Source organism: Parambassis ranga, chromosome 5 (genome assembly GCF_900634625.1).
Source record: "Parambassis ranga chromosome 5, fParRan2.1, whole genome shotgun sequence".
Lineage (NCBI taxonomy): Eukaryota > Metazoa > Chordata > Actinopteri > Ambassidae > Parambassis > Parambassis ranga.
Genome location: NC_041026.1, coordinates 20,414,502 through 20,440,568, shown reverse-complemented (window position 1 = coordinate 20,440,568; position 26,067 = coordinate 20,414,502). Strand labels below are relative to the sequence as shown.

General features: G+C 40.8%; 1 protein-coding gene across 4 annotated transcripts in view; it reads right to left on the bottom strand.

The window, feature by feature from the left end:
- foxp4 (forkhead box P4) overlaps positions 1–9,049 on the bottom strand; it is an 84,813-nt gene extending 75,764 nt beyond the window's left edge. For all 4 annotated transcript variants that reach the window (XM_028405356.1, XM_028405358.1, XM_028405359.1 and 1 more), the window contains exon 1: positions 8,515–9,049. The gene's annotated coding sequence lies outside the window, so the exon portion shown is untranslated. The remainder of the gene's footprint in view (positions 1–8,514) is intronic.
- Positions 9,050–26,067: the final 17,018 nt, after the last annotated feature.

Below are 26,067 nucleotides of genomic sequence, written 5' to 3'. Positions count from 1 at the left end.
AGCAAGAACATTACATTTAACAAATGAATTTTATTTGAAAGGCCTCATTCTGAATCTTTCAGTAATAATAATAAAAAAATGCATTTTGAGTCATTCTGACACACACTCTCACTCTTGTCCTTTCTGTTATACAGAATAAATTATTGCTGTTGAATGAGGCCTGGGCAGAAGTAGCAAACGTTGGAGGTAAACTGTGATGACATGTTGGATGTAATGAAGAGGCTGAGGGAACCCAGAGCTCTGATAATTAGACAGCAGAGCAGGAGAGGAGCAGGAAAAACAGTAGATAGACAGGAGAAAAGTACAACACAACACGAGGCGAGGAGGGGAAGAGAGCGACAGCAAGTGTTGAGTCCTTCACACTGAGTGACTATTGGAGATCCAACAGGGAAAAGAACGCTTTCCGACCAACCACGGACCAGAAATAAAGGCAGCCCTGGCAACTGCAGGCGCACACGCTGAGTGTATGTGTGTAGCCTTATGACTGACACAAACATTTATCCCGATACATTTGTGTGACAGAGGAGTGTTAAAAATACAAAAGCAGAGCAAGAGAAGGAGCTGACTGTTTATTGCAATCAAATTTTAAAAAAGGCCTCGATTAAATATTCTTTTTTAGTTCACATATGTCTCATTAAAAGTCAACCAAAAATGTCTCTGTTTAAACATTCTGTTGTACCTTTGTAGATACAGTGGAGCACTGAAAATACGACAGCACGAATGATGTTTTTTCTTTTAATCCTGGAAAAATTATTTTTAATCAATTATTAAAAGAAAAAAATAAAGGCCTTTTTTATTACGTTGATGTATTGAAGTTGAAAAAGAAAACTACTAAAATATATATATATATACATAAACTTTTTAATTAGAAAAAAACATCTGATAATGGTGTATGAAAAGTATTATATGTTGCCTCACATCTGAAAATGACTGTTGCTTAAATGGTGAGCGAGGACTTACACATCGTTAAAATCAAAGACGGCACTCCTTTCTTCCAGCAAACCACACTTCTCCTACTTCCCAGCTCCTCTTTTCTTCTTGTTTTTCAGTGCTTTGCTTTCCTCTCACCCTCTGTCCAAGAGTGTGCCAGCAAACAGTGAACGCTGCTTCACAGGTCCACAACAAACAAACACACCCACCTACACACTCCTGCTTTCTCTCTCCTCAGGAACATGAGAGCTGGCTCTGATTCACAGGCTGGTAAAGCTGTGGTGGACAGCAGTCTTGATCTGGCAGGATTAGGCTACTTTTTATTTCCCCAAGAGCCACGGGGAGGAGGAGGAAGAGGAGGAGGAGGTGAGGTGGAGAGAGGTGAGCCTGCATGTGTGTGTATGTAGTGGAGAGTGGGGAGCTCAAATCCTTCTACAAATGTCAGACAATGACCGGTGACCAGGGGCCGCAAAGATGCGCACACATACAAACTCACACTCTCATAAACACTCCTGAAAAAAAAAGCCTACCCAGAAAAGAGACTCATCACTCTCTTTCTCATCAGACTGAGGAAGAAGCAATGTGGGTGCAAGAAGGGAGAAAAGGAGGCGAGGGAGGAGGGAGTGCGAGAGGGAGTAAAAAAAAAAAGAGGGAGGTGTGTGTGTGTGGGGGGGGGGGGGGGGGGGGGAGGGATTACACAATTATTCAGATAACAGCTGGGAATAATCTAGTGGCAGATGTCTCTCGGTCAACAATGCCCACCACACACAGGCGTGCATGTGTCTGCGCATACGCACCAACAGAGTTTCAATGCTCAGCGAGCAGCCACACAGTGAAGAAAAAAAAAAAAAAAAAAAAAAAAAACGGCCGCTGATGAACCAGCACAAGCTACTCAAACACACAGCTCTCCCTGTTTGTCTGGAAGTTTTCTGTTTTTTTCTTCTTCTTTTTTTCTCAAAAGGTCTCTGATGAAGATAAAACAATTATTTCCCTATCAGTGAAACGTCAAAAAATAAAAGGAAAAAAACACACAGGTTGGGAAAGCAGCGACCTGTTTGCTTTTCTTTCCCTCTGACAGCCGCCTGAAAAACAAAACCTAAAACTTGAGGAATTCTGTCCAAGGAGGAGAGAGGTGGAAGGTCAGCATTTGATTGACACTTAATTGCAGTCGTGTACACGGACACACACACACACACAGATACACACATGCAAATCACAACAGCATCTCCGAACAGTTGCTCTAGCAGTCACTATCTTCCCCTACAGTCCCCCCACCCCCTCCTATAAACTATACAAGCTATAGAGTTCACACCCCACTGGGCAAAGCCTGCACCATCTCTTCACCTTCTGAGCAAACAGCAGAAGAAAAGGGGGAAAATATGTGGATGAAGACCAGCCAAGCATTTTGCTGTTGGACAGATCATATTCATCTCATTTACTCCCGAAGAAAATCTCTCGATATTTCTTCTAGAAGTTTTAAGAAAGTTCCCCTCTAATATGAATAAACCTTTATATAGATGAAGTTGAGGGGCGGCCCAGGAGAGTGCAGAGAGGGAGTTCTGTCAATCCATCAACCCAGGCAGCCTATTGTGATTTGGTTTAACACTGGTTAACAGCTCGTCCTGTCAGGGGATGGATCATCCCATGGCGCCTCACATGCTAATAGCTTAAGTAGGCATCCCATGTCCCCCGGAACTAATACCACAAATACTAATACCATGAAAGAGCAGTGCACGCCGGCACTGCAGCCTCACTTTTTCCTGCGTTAGCCAACATCTCCATACTTTACGGATTAGAAAACATAATGAGATGCATTTAAATGGTTATTACCTCCCTGGTCCAGGATGGAGATGAACAGAGACAATGTGGAATACAGCCCCACTAATTTCCTCTCATCGTATGTTAATCTACAGTCACGCTGGTTGACATCAGAAACTAATATATCTGATCAGATAAACTGTACATTTAAAAATGAAATGAGCATAGAATCTAAATTTAAGGTTTGGGTTGCATAGTGTTATAGACCTTGATGTGAATCCCTGCGTGCTCCACCTCTTGTGTGAATCTCAGCGTCTCATCAGAGCGGTTCACTCATCCGCTTGGCAGATTTCACCGCGGCACAGCGCTGCGGACAAACGAGCACTCAAGAGCTGTGTAATGCTTCTCTACAGTCAGATGGTTTATAAAATGTGCAAAATCTCCCTGTGTATCCATAACACTCGCAGTCTTGTGCTTCACAGCTGTCACCTACCCCTCTCAGCAATCCTTTCAATACACATTAAAGCAGTGCTGCAGAAAGTTTAGTCACATTGTTGTTCTGAGGGAGGCTTTCCACTGCTCGGTTACCCGCTCGATTGACGGCTGCCCTGTCAGTTTGTCGCAGCGCTTTAGAAAACACCAACGGCTCTCTGATGAAGTGCTTACAAAAGGTCATAGGGTGGAGGCGATGGAGAGGAGGGGAGCCGACTACTGAGAGAGGTAGGCAGGGGAAAAGGAAAGGGAGATGGGATAGAGTGAAGGAAAATCCATAACACAAATACAGCTGTCAAAAGCAATGCAGAGTTAGCAGGGGACACAACGACCGATGAGAGCTTTTTCATGAAGATGCTTTGCTTGAGCACAACAGGCGTCCTCTCAGTTCCTTAAGCTGCTCTGGTATTTTTCTGCTTCTGCTGACCATCTCAAGCGCTCTACCTGATTCTGTGCCACTGACCTCATGATCCTCTTCCTCTCTGTCTCTTAAATCAAACCAGATAGCTCCAACTGCCTTACTGCGCAGTCTGCTCTCTGTCCTCCAGACTCCACAGCCACAGCCCTTTGCTTCAGCTCCAGCTCTCTGCTCCAGCCATGGCCTCAGGTGCCAAGCGCACTCTGGAGAGGCTGATCTAATGCTTCCTCAGCTATAATAGCCCATGCCTATAACCCTCACACTGCTGTTTCCCTTTCTTCATGCGGCCTTTCACTCACATTTTCTATCTCTTTCTCTCCACCCTACCTCCACAGCCCCCCCACACCCACCCATAGGAAACAGTCTCTTCCTCTCTGAACTGCTGGGTCACTCCTTCCCACATCCATCAGTTGTTAATGGGCTGGTGCTCAGAGCAACATCTCCGAGCCACCCTTCACACAAACAAAAAAACTTGGGTAACGTCTCATCTTAAATGCACAGACATGTTAATGACCACAGGCTAAACCACTGTGTCAGAGAAAATGATTACCTTATCAATCAGAGTGGGAGGAGTGCGTAAATTTTAAAAGAGAATTAGGCTGGAGCTGCTGTCACCACATACACAATGACAGTTCTTTCAAAAGCCACAAAAGGCAAAAGAAAAGGCAACAAAAGAAAACATCATCTTCTCTCTCACACACACAGGTGGTCCATCTTCCCGCTTTTTTCTTCCCTCCTGCTGCACTGCAACTTTACTGTACGACAGCGTCTCCCGACCCTTCAAGAAAACACATCTCATCTTTGAAAAATGTGCGCAGTTTATTTTACACACACACACAGACGGGCAGACACACACATTCACACAAGCATTCAGCCCTCAACTTCTCCTAAATAACAGGTTCAATTAGAACCACATGTATAATCAGGCCTCAGTCTAAAGCAATGTGGCGGCAGTTTCACTGCGCAGTCAATCACCTCAATGCACAACCGGAGTCCATATGTAATAACACCTTCTTTTAATTTCTGAATCTATCAAAATATTTCATTAACAAGCTAACAGAGTGTAATTGCTTTTTATATCATATGACATATGAAAAAAGATCAAATGTACTGTTTAAAAATACATGATACACATGCTTCTGATGTGTTTAATTTCAGCATACAAGTACAAAATTTGTTGGATATTTTCTGTTCTCGTCCTCCCACGTTTAAAGCTCAGCACATGTTCAGCTGTGACGCGTGCAGCTCTGCATTAATGTCAGCTTCAGGACCAACATTTCATCTTTTATTTCCCAGTGCAGAATTTTTTTTCCTTTCTTTTCTTTTTTGCTTTTCTCAAAACCCATCTAAAGAATATTGAAAATTTAACCATTTCAGCTTTTCAGCAGGTAATGCACTAAGTGCAACAATACAAGTAAATCTGTGAGTATCTATCACGGGTCAAACCCTACATGTATAGCAGTGTCGTATACGGGTGCTCTTCAACATCACTTTGAAGCCAAAAGCCCACTCAGACTTGTGGGTTTGGGATAGCAGGAGGGTTTTAATGAAGAGATGTAGAGACGGACAGGCGAGCCATCAATGCTACCGACGCACAGGACATTTAAAACTTCAAATACTGCCCATTTTCACTCAAGCAGGACAGGTGAATTGAGAAAAAAGCACTCTCGTGCACACACACACACACTCCTGCTTTCAGATATATACGCTCTTCCACACATACATTCACATGTGCTCATGCTGGAGGTAAGGACTCTCTGAGTGAGTTTATGGACTAACACAATCATGTTGGTGGCTTTTAATCCCGCTGAAGGGGTTTTTACAGCACATGAGATTCATAGCCATTATTTCCTTGTCTCTAGACAGTCTCATACATGGCTATAGTCACACGTACTTGCATGCACATACAGGACCTACAAGCTGAAAATCATCATTTAAATAACGTGTCAGAAAGCACAGCAGAAACAATCGTGTGGTGGAGAACCGAGTCTGAACCTGATAAAAATCAGCAGTACATGAGCAAACAATGAAAGAAAACAGGACATGGAAAAGACACAGCTGCTGAGAAGAGAAGGAGGGAGGGGGGAAAAAAAGCAAAGACGGAAAAGTGTTGAAGCAAGTCAGATGAAAAAAGGTGGCAACGCTGAGGCAAGCGCACAGACATGGGCACACAATAGCCGACAGAGAGCAGAGAGAGTCAATCTGTCTCTGACACCTCTGGCTTCCTGCACACATACACTCTTTACCCAAATAACTACTTCTGTCCCTCAAATACTCTTTTGTTTCATTGTCTCTTATTATTTTTTCATGAAAAGCCTGTCACTGATGTGATCAGTGAGCAAAGCACTACACAGAAAGGATAACTTTACAGTAGTTTTACTGTTGATAGACTACATGTAGAATAATAAAAAATACATATATTTTCTCAGCAGGGTCTCAAAGTTTAACCTGAGCTGCTTCTTTCTGAGGTATGCAGGTGATTATCAGTCAATAAATGTAAAATATAAATTGTGCATGATGTTTGTAAATCATACGACAAATTATTATTAAAGAGAGAGGAAATAATCAACTGAAAGATGAGAGAAAAGATCAAATTCTTCACAGTTTACATTTGCAGTCAATAAAAAGAATAAGGAAAACTATTTGAACATTATTTACTACTATAAAAATATGCAGATAAAATAAAATATCCTTCTCATATTTCAGCCAAAATTAAAAAAAACAAACAACAAACAGCAAACAATTCTGATCATTTAAACAGGAGCATGCTGACTCAGAGTGAAGGCCACTGATCATTTAAAAAAAAACCTTCCTGTGCAGTTTTTATGAAGGCTGCAGCTGGTTGCGTGGACCTGACACATGCAAGAGAAATAAACTTTGCTTTAAAAAAATACAAAAAATCAAGACGGAATAATTCGGCAGACACTTTACACCAGAGGCTCCGAGACAACACCAAATACCTGCTTTCCTGTCTGACACCACAACTGTGACAAGGTCATAAAACGTGATTAAGAGCTTTTTCATTCCCGCTGGATCTTCTATTAAAGTGCAATTAAAAGTGTGTCATCACGTCGCAGAAATGCCACCACAGAGGACAGGGGAGGGGGCGAGAGGGTGGGGGGGGGGACACAACAGGAAAGAGGGAGAGAGAGAGAGCAAGAAAGAGGGAGAGAGGGAGGAGGGGGCACACAGTAAATAAAATTAATTATGCCAAATGCCCCGGCGCCCATCAATCACGGGGCAATAATGCCCATGTCAGGGTGTGCACCCACACGGCCTGTACGCTTTTCTCTCAATGACAGACAACTAGCAGCAATTAATTGTCATTTTCATCTCTACCTCTTTTTCTTTTTCTGCCGTGCAGCTTTCAATCATGCGAGGCCATCTGACGTGTGGTTGATATGTGATGATGAGTATTTTATTTTTTTTAAAGGTGAGATTTCCCCAATAGAAAAGTTGTGGCAGTTCTGCGCGTTGTTTGCACGAAGAAACGCCTAATTTATAGAATAATGTATACAGTTTCTCTCATCACCTTGTTCTTAATTTTTTTTTTTTTAAATAGTCCGAGCAATACGGTTTTCGTTCCTGCAGGAAATTTTTTCCTTTGTGGTGCAGGCCCTACTTTCAGTCAGTTGGTTGCCTAAGAAGGAAAAGATGGGTCACACAGAGGTTTGAGCTCAGACTTCATCCCTCTCAGTTTCTAAATTTATAATATCGGATAAAAATATGTAGGAATATGTTTTGTCGTCTAAAGTACAGCAAGTGTATTTTTTCTCTCCGTCGGATCAGTTTAATAAACTCACGATTAAAAGGACTAAGGAGCAGCAGAGGTGTGATGCACTTGCATTGTCTGCAGATTTGATCCTTTTAAAATGTGCGTAAAAACTGGATTTGGAAGTTTTACTGTGCGGGGACACTTTGCTCCACGTTAAGACATTCTGCTGTAAATTTCTATTTTATTTATTAACACAGATGAAAAAACACAAGAGGCACGCAAAACCTAGTGAAGTCACACAAAGCGGTTCCAGTTTCAAAAGTCAAAATGGTTTGAAAAGAAGGTATTGTCCTCAGACCTATTGACCATGTCAACAAAAAAAGCTTTTTTCCCTTCTTTTAAGACAAGGACTCTATTATCTGCACTGAGCGCGACAGCCTGGTCCTCTTCTGTAAATTTAAACGTATTGTTTAATTGTCAAAAACTCAATTTTAACAATAAAAAAAACAATCTGCCTCATAAAGCGGTGACAGCAAACGGTTCTCACACGGCTGCGTGTTTGTGTAATATTATCACCACGCAGCCTACGTCGGTGTCTATTATCAAATCCCGCAACGAGGCTTATTAACAGAGAGGCGAAGTTAAAGTTTCCTCCATTCAAATCCACTCCCGACAGTCAGCCTGAACCTGTGCGGGGAAACTAAACTTTCAAGTTGTCTTACAGGTGAAGGTTTTAGACAATTCTGTAAGAGCCACCAAACGATGTGTTGATAAATTAATACGAGTCCAAATAAATAAATAGTTTGATTAAAATATATATATATGAGGAATTGGAGAGACCGGACAAATGTTAATGCGTTTGAATTTTCTTTCCACTAAAAAGATTCGAAAACTGTAACTGCTTAAAGTGAGGATTTTAAAAAAGCGTAAAAAGTTTCACCCCGAAAAGAGTGAGAAAGAAACACGGACGATCAGAAGTGGAACGGGGGGAAACTCCGAGTGTGGCCGCTGCATATGCCCACTCTAATACCCTGTTATATTATTAGGCAGACTTGGAAGAGTTTCACAAACAATGTGCGATGAAAAGTTGAAGTTGTGTGTGTTTCTCAGCTCATACTGAGAAACGCGTCAATGGAGGCAGAGAGTGAGGGAAGACGGAGGAAGATGAAAGGGGAAAGGAAAGTGTAGATAATGCATCAACCTGTTCTCTTGGTTTCTGAAGAAGTCAACTTTCACGCCAGTGGTTGGACCATGTGGACAGCCCGCTTCTGCTCCTCAAACCCCCGGCGCGTCCACTCTCTCACGGCGACAAAGGGGGGACACAAACCGACGGGACGAAAAAAATAAAAAATGAAAGAAACAGAGAGGAGAGAGAGACAGAGAAATCTAGGATCTAAGACCGCAGGACCATTACTTTCAACGACAAAGCGTGCTCGTTAGTCCTTTCCTTTTCCCCTTTTGTGTGCGTCCTCTCTCCTCGGAGTGGCCCCTCTGGAGTGAAGTCAGAACAATACTGCCGCTAAAACTCTGGCACTGTGCGCAAGTTGCCGCGGAGAATCAACGTAGCTTCTCGTTTTGTTTTAGTTGCTCCCCCTCGCTATCTCTTCGAGAGGCTTGCTCAGCGCGTACAACCTCTCCACCGGTCTTCACTTTTTGGCATCCCGTCTGTTGCTTGCTCGTCCGCTGGAAATCAGGGTTGAATCACTAAGCGCTGACTGCGTGTGTGTGTGTGTTTGAGTGTGTACGGGTGTGGAGTGTGTGTGTGTTGCGGGGGGACAGTTTGCTGCGCTACCGTAATGCCTCTAAAGCAGGTGCGCGTTTTCGTTGCTGCCCTATCCTCGCAGAGCCCTGGCGCACAATAAAACAGCAGCCAGTCAGAGGTGCCTCTCTCTGTCTCTCGCTCAGTGTGTGTGTGTGTGGATTAGGGGAAGGCACTGATCTTTTGACCTCTCTTTGCATCCTGGCTGAGTTGTGCTATTGTAGAAGCAGAGAGGAACAGATGTTAGTCCGCACAAGTTTCAACTCAGAAACGGCCAGAAACAAAACAAACTCATGAAACAGAGTTACAGCTGCTAGCTGTGAGAGCTAGTAAACACATTTTGTGTTTTTCTCAGTCTCTTAATAAAAGTTTGTAAAAAGATAAAAATCAATAGTCTACATTTCTATACATATTTTTTATATTCTTGGCAGACCATTTTTAATACAGTTTGACGTTTATATTGATTGAAAAAGATTTACGTCCACCTAAAAATGCTGCATTCCACAAATAAAAAATAAATGTGAAATCTTTTTAGGAGTCTCGTTACGCACTTACCTTCAAAACAGACAGTTATATTGTGATTAGATAAATTTTACTGTCTGCCTACCTCAGTGTGTCCTTTATGTATTTTGGAAGCTTGACAACTCCTTTTTCAGAGTTATTACCTCCTTTTTTTTCTTCCACATTCATTTACTAATTGACAGCATAATCAGTGTTGAGATTACTGTCTCTGATGAAATTTTGAAATTACATCATACCTGTCGCTTGGAGAGAGAGAGAGAGAGAGAGAGAGAGAGAGAGAAAAAAAAGACTATAACTCAGAGGAAGATCCTGGAATAATTTTTGCTTTGGTCATTAAATGAGATTCTGTCCTCCTGCTTTTCCTCTATCTAAGCTTTTACCTTTGGAAAATGATGGCAGTCCATCACAGCACCACCCAACAATGGGCCACGACTGCAGTAAATCACAACGCATTCATTAGTACGATCAATACTAGTAAAAAATGTGTGTGTCTGAGTGTGTGTGAGACAAATGTTTGGCTGTGTGTTTGTGTGCAGAGCGCCCGTACATTCTTTTACTTACTGGCTTCTCCTCTGCAGCTTGATGAATTCCACCAGGAACACTTTGTCATATGTCTTTAATAAATCTCCCGGGAATTGATGAGTGCTAATGTGAGCAACTGGATGGTGATGAGTGATGCTTTTCTAAGTGGTTGTTACTGGGACGGTGCCCTTTAAGGTTTGATCTACAAGAATCAGACAACGTTATTAAAAGGAAGTTTAGAATTGCACCCCACCCACCCAATCACCCCCCCCCCCACCCAGCAGGTACATAAAGATCATAACAAACAAACAGCAGTCTGTATGAGAACAGATGAGACACACAAACAGAGAGCACCGAGTCTGAATCATTCTTGTGCTTGTTGTTGTGTAACTGCTGACATTTTGACTAAAGATAAATCAATCACCTCCACCCGCCTGCTTGCAGAATTTTTGTTTGTTGTTGTTGTTTTAGGTTATGGTTGCATAAAAATCAGAGGATTAAACTGACAACGGGAAACTCAGAAAACTGAATAAATCTGAGCTGAGTGAAGCCTGAAGCAGGCTGCAACTGGACCACAATCCGGACTGACCCGGTCGTGTAAATTCTACACCCTCATTCTTGTTCTTGGTGAAAGGAGGAAAATGCTGTTTGGCCCTGTAACCCATCTCCCATCCCATTTAGGAACCCTTCCCTCCCTGTTAATCAGGGGGAATAATTATCAAAGTGGACAGGTAATTAAATTAAAACATAAGTGGCTACATGAGCTGGCTTGGCTGTACTACAAGGTTTTCCCTGGCTTAATTAAAGAGAAATATGGGAGTGCTCACCCACGGTGTCACAGAGCTGGTAAAAACGAGGAAAAAAAAGCCTCCTGCCACCAACTTGAATAACTCAGTCTGATCCATTCAACTCAGGATTGATAAAAAGAGGTGGCAGTTCTGGCTTGTGAGGAAAAAATCTTCTGACCTCCTCTGCTGTTTGAATTCAACTGAAAAAATGTTGTTTGTTTGCATATGAAAGCGAAATGTGTGGCGGCAACTGGGAGTAGAGGGATGTGTGGCAGAGGCATTAAAAAAAAGCCATCTGGGAATAATGTCGTAAAATAAAGCAACAATAAAATGAAACTGACTGCTGTTGATGTTTACAAACAACTCCCACAGAATCCACAAAACGCCTTGAAAGTTGAACCTAAAGGCCTCAGACACACACACACACACTCACACATATACAAATAAACAGACTCAGTATGGGAATGCAGTGCACAGAGCAAATTATCCAAACATTCATAAACACGCTCATATGTGCCCACACCCACTTTGGTACACACATGAGTGTGCATGTTTACAAATAAAGACAAAGTGGGAAAACGGCATACACACACATAAATACACAAACATGCCGCTGCCGCCTCTGTGGTTAGGCAAAGACAACAGCAGACTGTGCTTCCAAAACGCTATCTCAGAGCTGCGAGTGTTCCAGTAATGAGTGTGTGTGTGTGTGTGTGTGTGTGTGTGTGTGTGTGCGCATCAGCGCAGAGCTGCTCCACGGCTCCTGTACCTGTGAACACAGTCAGTGTGTGTTCCTGTGTGCAGACAGCGGCTTCTGCCTCTGAATACACACTGATTGCCACGAGGATCACAGCCAATCACCACCTGCTTTCTATTAGCCTCTCATAAACATGTTTACTGTCACAGCTGCTCCACATCACACAACCACACACTCCCACACATACACATATGCTGAAGTGAATGGAGAAGGGAGAGACATGTGAGAGAATGTGTTTATCACTACTCTCTCCTTGTCTTGGCCTTTCGTTGAAAGGGAATAATTAGGGAGTCCTGGCCTAGGCAGTAGTGTACGTGTTAACAAGCTGTTTTAACACACACTCACACACTTCTTCCCATATGCAGGGACAGCCGGAGAGAGCGAGAAAGAGAGAATCTCACTCTGTGCGTCAAGGACTCATTTTAAAGGACTTGCAGCCAAGCAGTCTGACCAGTCTGACAAATACACGTGCACATTATACTCCAAAACAAAACACACTCTTTAATAATTTAGTAAAGCAGTCTGTGTGGAGCTGAAGATGGGAGAAACTTGCTCAAAGAGACTTCATTTACTTAAGAAACAGAAAAGATGTTTTAAGGTGAAGGATTACCTGTCTGAGTGTAATCAGAGATGGAGGAGGATTTCCACTGTAACTTCTTTTAACTTTCTAAGATAAAAAAGTTCTCCTAAGATGTTATGTGTTATGATACAGCAAAGCATTCAACAACAAAGTGAATAGCTGCAAACTTCAGCTTTGTTTTAAATACACATCCTCTGTAGTGTACTAAGTGCTGATGTAAATGACAGGTCAACACAACATGGTGAGAACACATCATACATTTTTTTTTAGATCTAGCAAAAGTGATGTATCATTTAAATATCTGACACACAACTTTTGTCAGCTGGGCATCTTGGAGGGACCTGATAGACACTGGTGTGAATGGCTTCTCAGCTGTTTGTGTTTATATTACTGGACATACCTTAAAAAACAGTGCTGCACACATGAACACATTAATAACACAAAACTAAAAACACACAAAACACAAAAGTAAAGGTCAAGGTAGTCCCAACACTACTGGGTCAAGTTTAGCTAGGACAATTTGACGTTTTGATTGACTGTTACATTTCATGGTACAAAATAGGTAAATAAGTAAATGATACATTTACTCAACTACTGCACTAGATAGAGTACTATGCATGTATTTCCTTTTTATGATATTTTCATATATCTCTCTAATAATCAAGTAACAGAAATGATAACACAGTGGTGTTAAAGCTTAATTCTGATTGGTTTCAGCATTCTGTGGTTATTTCCAAAGGACAGACTATCATTGATGTATAGCAGACTGTAGCAAATCCGCTATCATAGTGCAGTGTATTTCATATAAAGTCAAGATTTTATAGAAAATTATTGATTTTTTTAGTAGCTGTGTAATCAAATGGATCATACCAGACATCATTACAGAAAATGTAACCCGGACATGATGATGCAGGATCCACATCAATACATATGATAACATAGTGTTATGTAACATATGCATGCAAACCATATTCAGCAGTAGTATTTTACTACTTTCCCATTACTGTGTCAAATTAAACTGAGCTCTAAATAATACCCAATAACAGAACCATGCTGTGTAAAGTACAGTTACAGTATTGACCAAACTGTGATTTTTTTGTGTGTGGTTATGTGTGGGGGGTCTGCGTGATGCTCCATGCAGGCCAGACATTGCAGAACTGTGCCAGTCTTCATGTGTGTCTGTTTAAGTGTAACTTAATATGAGACATTTAGGAAATATCCCCCTGAAATCCTATCCCTTCATCTGTTCACGTGCTGGACATACAAACACACTGTCAAAAAGACACACACAAACACACTCACACACACAAACACACACACACACACACACACACATTTGCCTTCCATTCTCTCCCTCGGTGCGATCTTGTATCAAAGCAAACAAATGACATGCTGTCTTCTCCTCTCTCTCCCCCCACTGTCTTTTTTGATGTGTGGTTGTGTAAAATGACACGCCGTATCTCCCCAGCTGACATTATCACTCGCCAGCGCGCTCACATCTTCCGGCCGCACGCCTTTCCCACAGGACTCCCTACAGCAGGGGTCTTTGTCTCTGAAAGCATCGCGCACACACACACACACAGAAAAAGATGTGGAAAAGCCTCTATGATTTTACCTCTGCATTGTGTTCCGTCAGGGACTGGTTTAAGAAATGAGAGAGAGAGAGGGAGAGAGAGAGAGAGAGAGAGGCTGTGGAGAGATGGGGAAGAAGGATAGGATAGACTTGACTTTCTTGGGCAACCTTTTTCAGTCTGTGTGTGTGGGTTTCTGAAGATGTGATGTGTGGCATTTCCGTGCTGTCCCGAAGATTTTTAATGTAACTGAAAGAGATGTAACCCAGAGAGCTCTGTCACATTAGTGTGGCCGTCGGTGTTAAGCTGACATATATAACAACCTTGATATAATAACCAGCTCAAGACCAGATGATAGCTAATAGATGGAAAGCATTTTAAGAAACTAAATAAAATATAATGAAGATATTTATTAAGGAATTATGTATGATAGATATACACAACTGTATAATTTATCAATGCATAAGGGGAGTCTTGGTCTCAGAAAGCATCACATGCACACACAGAAACACACAGACACACACAGAAATATTTGGAAAAACCTCGATGATTTTACCTCTGCACTGTGTTCTGTAAGGGACTGGCTTGAGAAATGAGAGAGAGAGAGGGAGAGAGAGAGAGGGAGAGAGAGGCTGCGAAGAGATAGAGAGGAAGGATAGACCAGACTTTCATGGAGTGAATTATAACAATACAAAAAAATGTCAAGATGCAGAAAATTAGTTGAAAACAAAGTGATTATTATTAATGATAACCTCAGGGTCAATGAGGAATCCACAGCTGCACGAATCTCCACTCTGGCTCTAGAGATTTTTGCCCTTTGACATGTACTTCAAAGATGCAATGACTGAATCACATACAAATAAAAACACCATGAAGTTGTTGACATTGAGGAAACATAGGTTGTTTTTCATTTAGTTCAGTTGAGCCACCTCTGCTCCCACAATCATTTAAGAATGCATCAGAGTTCTTCTGTTCTTTTGTGTTATTAAACACTCTTTTCACTAAAGGACAAGTTCACCCATTTGAGACGAATCAAATGATAATAAAAAATAAATAAAATAATGTTGGAAACCTTGGAGGTCTCATATGACTGAATGCAAAATATTTTTGTATAAGTTTTGATTCACTGTAACTGCTTATTGACATCATTACAGTCTCTGTTTTTGTACATGAGCTGGGGTTGTGAAAGGCTCAATGATTTCTTTTGACCTGCACGTCATCTACGCCTCTTTTAGTCCTCTCTCCAGTTTAATGTCAGCAGTTTTTTACTAACAACTGTTTATGAATATAACTCACATTTAGATGTAATTTTCTTGTAAGAATGTCCTTGTAATCTGCTGTAAAAAAGAAAGAAAGAAAAAAGTTCCTCTGCAGAAGAGGCTTTCATTTATTCAGCTTCTCCTTGTGCTCGTGTCCAAACAATGTTCAAATTAACATGGTTGTCAAGGTCAAATTAAAACAAAACAAAAATTTACAATGTAGGCTAAGGCTGGCAAATTTTAGAGTTTCTGTGATTCTTAGATACAAATAGTGAGACATTTTGGATGTAAGGTAAAACTTATCAGAAGTGAAGGTCACAGCTTCCAGTGAGGCGGCACGTCCTGCTTCATGCAAAAAAAAAAATATACATTATCAGTCTTTCATCATTACAGGTGTGTGTGTGTGTGAGAGAGAGAGAGAGAGAGAGAGGGAGAGAGAAAAGGGGGGACGACAGTGAAGGCCATCAGAGGTCGTCAAATTGCCACATTGCTTTTTTGTCCTGTCAAACGCTCACGTGAGCCAGTCTTGAGTGAATTTCAATAATCATCCTGAAGGACTTTTCTTCTTGGGCCACATTCTACTTAATGTATCTCTCTCCTTCTAATTCCCCTTCACAATACGTCTGGCTCAGGCTACTCATCATGTCATTGGTCCCTTTTCTATTCCCCTGTGTTTGATTCTGACAAATACATGGATTATCGGCCAGGGGGATTTTTAAATATATGGCTAATGTGAGCTTTCATGCCTGTGCTTTAATCTGCTGAGTATTTAAAACCAATCTTAAGGACGGGAGAAAACGCAGAGGTCAGGGCTTTTTTCTTTTTTTTTTTTTGTGCCCGGACCCCAGAGAGAATAGAGGGAGTGAGATTGAGAGAGGGAGACGGGGTGAAAATGGAAGTGAGGAATGGGAAGTAAGAGAAAGACCATAATTTCCCTGCGATTTGAATTCTAACAGGGATTAACTATGGAATCGCAGGTATCAAACCTCATCTGGTAGTGCTGCTAAAAGAAGAAAGAGTTGGTCTCCTTGGTGTGTGTGTGTGTGAGAGAGAGAGAGAAGCAGAAAGAGAGTGAAAGGTTCTGAGGGTATTTCTCTGCTTTTTCACTTATCATGTGCCCGCCTATCCCTAAAAAACTGGGCCTAAAGTGAAAAAGTCGTATGGCTTACTCTCTGTTTAACAGGGTACTGAGACAGTATGGTGAAGGGTGAAAGTTCTGTCATGTTGCTCTGCTGTCAGAGCGTCATCTACTCATTTACAATTTAGACACTTTCTACTCCTTATTACTGTCTTTCCTTTACCTTTCATCTTTTGACTTGTTTCTGTTCGTCTCTTGTCCATGTCTCTCCTCTCTTCTTTCACTTCTGTCATTTTTGTGTGCAGACAGGACGGCCAACGGGATTCACAGAAGGTCTGTGTGTCAGTCCATGGACTAGATGGTGATTTGTGCCCTTACTCTAAAGCTTTAAAATGCATCAACTAACTTACAAACCTTTTTTACGACTATAATATGTGGTGCTTAACATATAATTGCCATAAAGTGCAAAAGACACAGGGTCAAGGAACTTCAACACACAGATGGGCATGCATAATGAACGCTATCAAGATGAGAGTTGATGGTATAGACTTGGAGACATATGTATAAGCTAAGTGAAGTTTTATGGCACAGACTCATGTATCACCCAGGATAGTTAAGTAGGCCAAGGCTGATATCATCTGATACACTTGTTTGCTCGCCAACCATACAATCACAGACCTTCCCTGCTGAGGAAGCATTCAAAACTGCTATTTGAACATCAATGCAGCATGCAAATAACATTCACCACCCCTTTTCACATCAGATAAGATAACCCACAATGCCTCGTCTGGCAGTGCAGAGATGCGTTTTGCGTCCTAAGGCTACGCTGCTCTTGCAAAACATCATAAATGAGCCCTCTCAGCAACTTCCCTTGGAAAAAAAGGAAGAAGTTGTCTATATACAGTGTGTGTGTGTGTGTGTGTGTTAAAAGTGTGCTAGCGTGTGTAAAAGCAAAAAGAGGCTTAATGGTAAGAGAGAGGGAGATGGAGACAGGATTAGAGAGGGGAGTGGAGGGGTGAGGTGGCCCTTTAATTTGGAAAGTTTGATGTGAATGACGCACATCTGGCTCCCCAAGATGATGGATTCTGCTACACATGCAATATGGGAAAGTGATCCATCCTTCTTTTTCTTACTTTATCGTCTCCCCCCTTTTCTTCTGCATCCCTAATCCCTTACCTCAGCCTCCCCTATCATCAACATGCAACTACTTTTTTTCCTCTATAGCCTGTCACTCACATCACTTCCTCCTTCCTGCTTTCCTGAATCCTACTGTGTTGGAGCACAACCCCTTGGCCAGATGGGCACTACTATTCAAAACACTCAGTACACACAGTTTTACCAAAGATTCAGACTGACAATAAGCTCCCAAGTAGATCCCATGGCAGCTAGTCTTAGTAGGTCAGCGTATTATTTTGCTAATTTGTATAAAATATCTGTTTCATTCCCAATTGCAAGATACATTTTATATTTTGTTTTGTTTTGTTATTTTTGTTTTTGTAATGTAGCTATTCTTTGTGTTGCACTGCAGGAATGAGGACGATGGTGGCTTTTGTTTTTGTGGTGAATAGTTTTATTGTATGCAAGGTCTCTCGATGTAGCATTCATCACAATTGCTCATTCTGTTGTAGATTACACTGTACCAAGTGGCTGCAGGTGTCGCAGTATGATAAGTCTGAGATGAGTCAGGTGATACCATGTGTGTCTGTCTGTGCACTTGTGTGAGACAGGATGGCATTGTTTGTGGTGTAGCATTTATAAAACAGCAAGTAATCTATCCATCAAGTACCACTGAGAACAACGATCATCAACATAAACAATGGCAGCTAATCTGAACCTCTCTTTCTCTCTCTTCCTAACAAATTACCCCCAAAATAAAATGTTGTCAAGTGAATACAATGATAGCTATACCAGCTCAATAACAACTTCCTGAATCTGCTGTGGTTAAATCTGCAGTATGATGGTGGTAAGACGAGGTGTTTGACAATCATTAGTCGTAACTGCCAAGTTCCTCCACATTTTATTTGTGGTAAACTACATTAAAGAAGCTTGTTTGGTCATAGCTGTTTAGTCTGTGAAAGTTCTCTCTGTGAAAGGAGTCTGGGATCCTTTCACAGTCAGTTCCAATCAGTATCAGTATCATAACATACCATAACTGTTTATCTAAAATGGGACGGGCCTTGTGTGATGATGCTGCTTGCCTCATTCTAAAAATATTGTCAGAATTAGGCCAAGTTTTACTTATAGCAGCAGTTCTTACTCTACCCCATGTCTTTTGTTGTTACCTTTCTGGTTGTTGCTCTGCCTGCATCACATCCTTAGTTGGTTGTATATCTATCCAAATGCAATCAGAGGGAGTTTATCATGTGTCCACAGAGACCAGACTTGTTATTTATATATAATAGAAAATAATTAGAATGGCTTAAAGTGCACTACCACTGACAAAGCGAGAACATTATCCTTAAAAAAAATCACATTACCTACAAAATAGGTTTACATGTGGTACCAGTATCTGAATTTTGAAACAAAACTCATAAGTAATAATGTAAAGTCTCTTTGTAACAGTCTGCTTGTGTTAGTATTTAAACAAATATCCAACAGGTGCTGGTGAAAGCATTTCTCACTTATGACAGAATTATAAATTCTACATACAGCAGCCTCTGCCGCAGTGTCTCCACAGTTAGCTATATACACATGTTCGGCTGTTGCTGCTGGTAATTGCTATGCATTGCAATGTATTTCATAATTGCTATTTTTTTATCAGTGAACCAAAGCAAACTCACATACACATGAGGGAGAAAGGTAAATATGATTACACACATTTGGCTGTACGTTTAAATCGTGTGTGAACAGACTGTTGAGCAGCTTTAAGCCATCAGGTGTGTTATTTCCGTGAGGTGGTTTTTCCTCCTCATCTGAAACAACCTGTTGTTCTGTGTTTGTAACAGCAACTCTGTGGAAATGCAAATAGGAGCATGCACTACAATTGTCTCAGTTCTTTCTACCCATTCATTGTATAATCCTACACACAATCCATCAGTTGCTGTGGCTTTCTCTCACCTTGTTATGGAGGGTCAAAAGAGCAACAGTGAAACAAAGATTCACACAACTAATGCTGTTAAACTAAAAAAAGGGGTTACATTTAATTGGTATGCCTTTTATTTTATTGTGAATCCTTCTTGCCACAATCATTGAGTAAATGCAGCTGCACACTTGGGAATGCTTTTCACTCTAATGCTGCCAACTTTTCATTGTTTCACACAATTTTGGGGGTTTTCCCAAGTTTTAAAATAAATTAAACAAATTCTAAGACGAAGATCTCAAATCCTTCAAAATAATGCTCTTCTCTAGTGTAGTCATTACCTTCAAAAAGGCAGAAGTTTAGTCCTGTGTGCAGTGGAAAATTGTTTTGTTTTGTTGGAAAATTTTCTCCCTTCAGGTTTGATTCAGTTTTTTATGTCTGCAAATACAGTGTAGAGTTTAGTCTGTCATTTCATTTAGTGTGGATTTTTTTTTCTTTCGTGTATGGCTGGAAAAAAGTATGTGACTGGAAAATATTGCTATTGTGGGGACAGACAGATACACAGGAGAAAAGAGAAGAAGGAGCGACTAGAAAGACTGATCTTGACAAATATTATGTGAACTGTTGTACCAGTGTTTAACATTATCCTTATCTCTGACTGCTGCATCCGTTCCAAGCACGAATTGGTCCTTGTCAACATATCAAACAAATATTGCCACCAACAAATAAAAAGCATTGTAGGATGCCAGGTAAAACAGCAAAGATCAGACTTTAACAGAGCATTACTGGGGAACATACTACAGTGTATGGGTCAGTACACGATAGACTTATAATAAAATAAAGTAACAAAATCATTTTATCATAGAATGTAACCAATTTCTGCCTAGTATGTCAGACCAGGCTGACAGAATAAAGAAACGTTGTGAGAAGAAGTGGACATGTCTTGAGAAGTTTGCTTAAAAAAAGTGTTATGTGACCTGTCAAAAGAAGTGGATGGTCACATTTGTAACAGAATACACAATGGGACTGGAAAGGCGTTGAACCTTCACAAAACGTCTGCATAAGAAAGTTCCAATCAATAAGTGTGCCCTGACCTTTCAGCCCTCGGAGAGTTTTTCAATCTTGGCTATACAGTGATGGACAACGCACAAATATGCACACAGAACTGCTTACACAAAGTCAAGTACATACACACACACACAACCTCCCAACCCTGAAGTCCATGTTAGTGTGTGTGTGAGGTTTATTATTATCAGCCACATTTTAGGAGCCTCAAACCATTACAAAGGCAGTATTGTGTATACAGCCAGTGAGGTAAATGTATTTGAAGATGTGTTGTACATGCACCATGATTCAACACATCTCTTCACAAGTGCAGTCAGGCTGGAGGGTGTACTTGAGCTGGTTCAAGCAGTCGCTAAGGAATACACACACACACACACACACACACACACACACTCACAAGCTTTGTTTACGTGGAAGTACAGCCAAAAGTTGCAAAATTTTAGCAGATGTTGCTGTAGAACCTGAAGACTTATACCATGCTTTTTCATGTATGACTGAAACATATGACCACTGACTGAGGATTCCCTCAAGACAAAATGAGGCTTCAGTGATTTGGTAATAACAAACATGACCAAGTTTGAAAAGATTAACTTCCAGGTAGCATGAAAAAGTGTGTAAAACTATTCTTAATATGTAGGTTTTTGAGAGAGTTTCTTATAGAAAATGTAACACTTTCAATCACAGTATTTTTCATACAATACAAGAGAAATTTTTAGGGAAAAAAAGTAATAAGAATCCAGTACACAAATCTCTTTTTGCAAGTAGTGTTGGTCAGTATTTCTGCTGATTCAGCTGTGTGAGCATTGTTGATGTGTGTACAAAACTTTTAATTTTGCCCAAACACATTTACACACCCATCAAAACTTATTGGGTACATGGTCAGTCTCAAACATACGATATGATGGAGTAGGTCAACAATGCTGCTAGTACTTTTCATAGCTTCCTTAAGATCTGCCTTACAACGTAACACAGGACACTGGAGGCATGGAGACAGCACATTCATGCCAGATTTTCAAACAGGACAGCTGATTTTTGTATTTTGTCAGTAAGTATTTTTTGTTACAAAGTTTCATTTTCACTCACTGTTTATTTTGGTTAGGTGTGCGATAATTACTATTGGAGATTCGGGTTACCATGGTTACAACTTTCACCACTTCTACAATGATACAACACCTGAAAAGGACTGACACCATTTTTAGTGTCTATTGCAACTCTACATTCACACTAAAAATTGATTCTAAAAAGCTTCCACACCCTGAAAATGCATCAGTCAGGCAGCAGCTGCTCACTGTTCTAGTTGCTACCTAGCAAGTTACTGCAAATTCTTTTCCATTTTTATGGTGTGTGGTCACTACTGTTATGATGATTTACTGTGAGAAAAAGCAATATTAAATATTTCATTTCATAAAATGTTATGAATGATGATAAACATACATCCCACTGTATTATAAAAATACAGTATTTACCATGCATTATGAAGAGGAACTACATTTCTTTTGAATTTTAGCATTAAATCAAAAACCAACTTGCTTTTTTCAAAAACTCTTTATTTCCTAATGATGCACAGCCTGCCGTACCTGCTGACATTTTCTGAGAGTCATAAATGATTTTTAGATTTTTATTGTGTTTTGTAACCTCTTGTGTGTCTTCTCATCTGGGCAAGAAAGCTTGCTACTAGAATAAATTGTGTGATGTCCATAAGCTTCTCTGTCAATCTATTGATGTCTGGCCTGATGTCAGTGTCCATTTGGCACTGTGTCCTCACTGATGGATTTGTAAACATTAGGACCAACATGTCCACACACACACAATCTCTTTCTCTCACTCTTGCTCATTCCCACACCCGTGTCCAGATGATTACGGGGCCATAAAGTGCCCTCTGACTCCATCAGCACAAAGGTAATCCTGTCGCTCCACAGAAGAATCACCAGGCCTTTTTTCTGCTTTCTTACTCAAACATAATTCTCCCCATTTGGCATTTTGACATCATATCGTCAGTCCCCAACTACAGTTTTCTTTCTCCCTACCTGGCCAAAACAGGGCCACAATAACTTTATTTTATTTTTCTCCCTCGCTCCAATGGACAACATTCAACCCTTACCTCTCTATTCTCTTTTTAATGTGTTTTTTGTCCTCCTCTGCCTTTCTTCTTTCTTTTTTCTGAGTTCCAAGGTCAGACAGGACAAACAATGCCACTGGTGTCTGTCTGAATGTGGCTCACTACCCACCACTACTGCTGCTGTTGCCTTGGCAACGCACTAACCATTAATTTTCAATTAAAGCAGACAAAGAGATGACAGCTCAGGGTCCATGGAAGATGTCAAGAAGCAGTATTAATATACGACAAGTGAGCATAATTGTGTGTCCATTTTCCTCAGCTCTCATCTATGCTATCAGTGAAATGTGAAAGCAGCAGATAATTTGAGGGTGTGGGAGACGCCGGCCACTGTTTTCTTTTAACCAAGACGCCTCTGATGTATCTTTCTGAGAAATATGGCATTCATCATTACCTTTATGAATATTTTGTCAGGGATGTTATTATTTTCATTATCACTCTATCAAAAAAGATGCTATTGCACTTTCAAATGCTGACATGCACACACACACACACACCTGTAAGTTGTGTGTGGTGCAAGGTCACGCTACTGACTGTATTCCGTAGGTTGTTTTGATGAAATCTGATTTCCATTAACCAACCCTTACAACAAGGCCTCCAACTAATGCAAATATGGGAGCTACTTTCCATTTCCTTTGTCTGGTTCCGTAGAACCAACAGTATACAGATTAACACACAGACGCAAGACTGCACCAGCAAACGTATACAAATCCATATATATATGTACAACACAAGGCCGATGAAAACCACAGCCCTCATACATGAGTGGGACCTTGGAAGGTATAAAAAGATGCAGAACAATAGTATGTTCAATCTCATAAAATATAAGGAAACACTTTATCAGAGATAAAGTGGATGAGGCACAGTGGCATGTCAGACATATCCAGTGCAATCCAAATTCTATTATCCGTTTCTTCAGGTAGGTAATGATGTTTATGTGAGCTCACATTGCTTCTGCTGCAACCTGCTGCAGGTTTTACTTGAAAAGAGGCCTGGTTTTCACAGGTTTACCACACATGCTTGTGAAACTAATAGTTAATATATGAACGGACATTCTGGAGCAGAATGTGTGTGTGTGTGTGTGTGTGTGTGTACAGAGGAAGTGTGTCTGCTGTGGCATGGTTGAGTAATATGCCAGGCGAGATAAGGCCCAGCCTAGGTGCTTTGTAACATGAGGTTACACTTTGTGAAATCGAAGGCATTTTGGATTATTTTCTGGTGTGTGTGTGTGTGTGTGTGTGTGAGGGAAGTTTGTGGATGTTTACGAGTGTGTGGTGAGAGAACAGTTAGAGATAAGATAAAAACAAAAGCCAAGTCAAAAGGACAAAGGAAAGTTATGCTATAGTCACAGTATTTGCCAGTTACCTTCACGTTTGACTTATACCTTCTCTTTGCAGCGGGAACTAATTAAAATGTAGTGAAGATATTTTTGCAGTACATAATTGCGTCACAGTAAAATTGAGAGACGTTTACACATTTATGAAATGTGTGTGATTTGTGATATTACAGTAAGTTTCAACCTCCGAAAACCTCATTTGTTTGGCTGTCTGTTTCTACAAAAGAAGAGGACAGATGGATGAAACTGTTTTTGTTCTCTCATTTTCTCCTCTGTCTATTCTCCAGCTTCTTTCATTCCTGTCTCTCCCTCTCTCTCTCCCTCTCTCTGTTGAGTGTGCCCCTTAAATCACACAGTCCCTAAACTGCCCCATAAAAGATGGCAGGATCTCCCCTGCTTCCCCTCTCTGTCTCCACACATTACTGCTTTAATTAAGGTAATTACTTTCAGAGTAGTACTAATCGGATCCTCTTCTCTCCTGGCATACTCACATCAATGCACACACACACAAGCAACCACACACACAACCACACAATTTACTCATACGCACTTTCCTCTCAATAGCATTGCATATGAACTTCCATATAAAGCAACGCCAGTGCAAACTGAATTCTTACCTAATGTTTAAAGTGCATGGCTGGACTGTAATTAATGGCCAAATCTAAGACATTGTGATAAGCAGAAACGCATCAATAATAAAATTCAACTTGAGATGAAAGAAGAAATTCAAGGTCTGCTGATCAGCAGCACTTCTTTTTAAATACTATGAATTATTAAACACCTATTACCTCTTTCATACAGTATATCTAATTAAACCTGCCCCAACTAGACCATTCCTTTAATACAATATTATTTGACTTGCATGCTTTAAGAGCTCTCTTTTTTCTTTTTTTATTTCTTTTCAGCCATCAAACGCTGTCACCACATCGGCAGTCTTGAGAGTGTCAGAGACAATTTGTGTTTAAACCGTTTTCAACTTGTGAAAACAGCCAAACGTCTGTTAATCAACAGTGAATCAAAACGGAACTCACTCTGACAAACATTCAAAGGAGCATTTTCAGAAACAGGAATTGTGTCACTTGTCAGTAGACCTTGGTTGATAGCTGGTGTTTTGACAGCTTTATGAAAAAAGAGGGGGGAAAAAAGGATCTCAGTTTCTGCAAACTGTACCCGCCTGCAGTTTGGAATGTTTGTGTTTATTGCTGTGTCAACAACAGACGTGAGATATCATTCCTGGGCCTCAGAGGTTTTTACGCAAGATCTGTTGTCAGCTGAGCAGTGTCAGGTTATGGAAAGTATTTGTTGATTATTGTGATAAGACATTTTTATGCACCTGATCTTCCTGCTCACACAGAGGTTAGGATGAGGGACTAATGTGAGTGAAAGGCCACTACCACAAACATCAGCTCAGAGTCTGCATGCACAGATTTATAGATCCACGTTTCACTCCAGGCATCATTTTTTTTAGCGACAGAAGGGAGAAGCCGTCACCAACCACCAACCAGTTAAGTGTAATTCCACAAGATCTGTGGATGTACAACTGGCCTGTCACAGGAGACTCAAGAGTCCTTTCCTTCCACCACCATCCCCCTTTTTTGCTTCCCCCAAAGGCACCTTCACTGATAATGAGAGAGGGAATGCAGGTATGGCTCAGACTCAGGGGGGTTTCAATTAACGCCCTGCAGATTAATAAAGAGTAATAAGGTGTGTTGCATTTATGTGTGCGTATGTGCATGTGTTTTCTTGAATGTGTGCGTGTGTAGACCCCTGTCGCTCAGTGTGATGGAGAGGACAGAAAAGGAAAAGGGCTGTGAAAAAGCAGCGCCACTATGGAGAGGAAGACCCTCAGCGGCCAGTTTTGGATTTTTAATTGGTCATCTGCTTCCTGTCACCACAGCGAGATTAACAGCAGGAGATCTTTTTAACTATATGTGCACACACACATACGCATCCAGGAAAAAAACATTAGTCTTCAGAAATAATAATAATCATAATAATAATCATAATAATCTTATTGCAAAATCAATAAATCCATCTTTGAGTTTCTACTGCTAGTACACAAAAGTGTGCATGTCTACATTAGTAAGTAGAGGGCCAGGGCACCAGAAATATCATGGTAAATAATAGCAAAGCTCTCTGCATGGCTTATTACAATTAGGAAAATATGTTGTTGTAATTAGGGTGAACTGGGCCTTTAAATGCTGCCTGTTTGACTGCTAGCTTATGCAGTTTTGTTTTTTCTGGTGACACTCCCTGTTGCATTTCCCATGGCGCTGCATAAATAAACACGCACACAAACAGACCCACACACACCCCAGTGCCTGTCACTGAACAATGTTTGTTTTACACAGTCGAACAAACCAGTTTCACTCTGACCCCAGG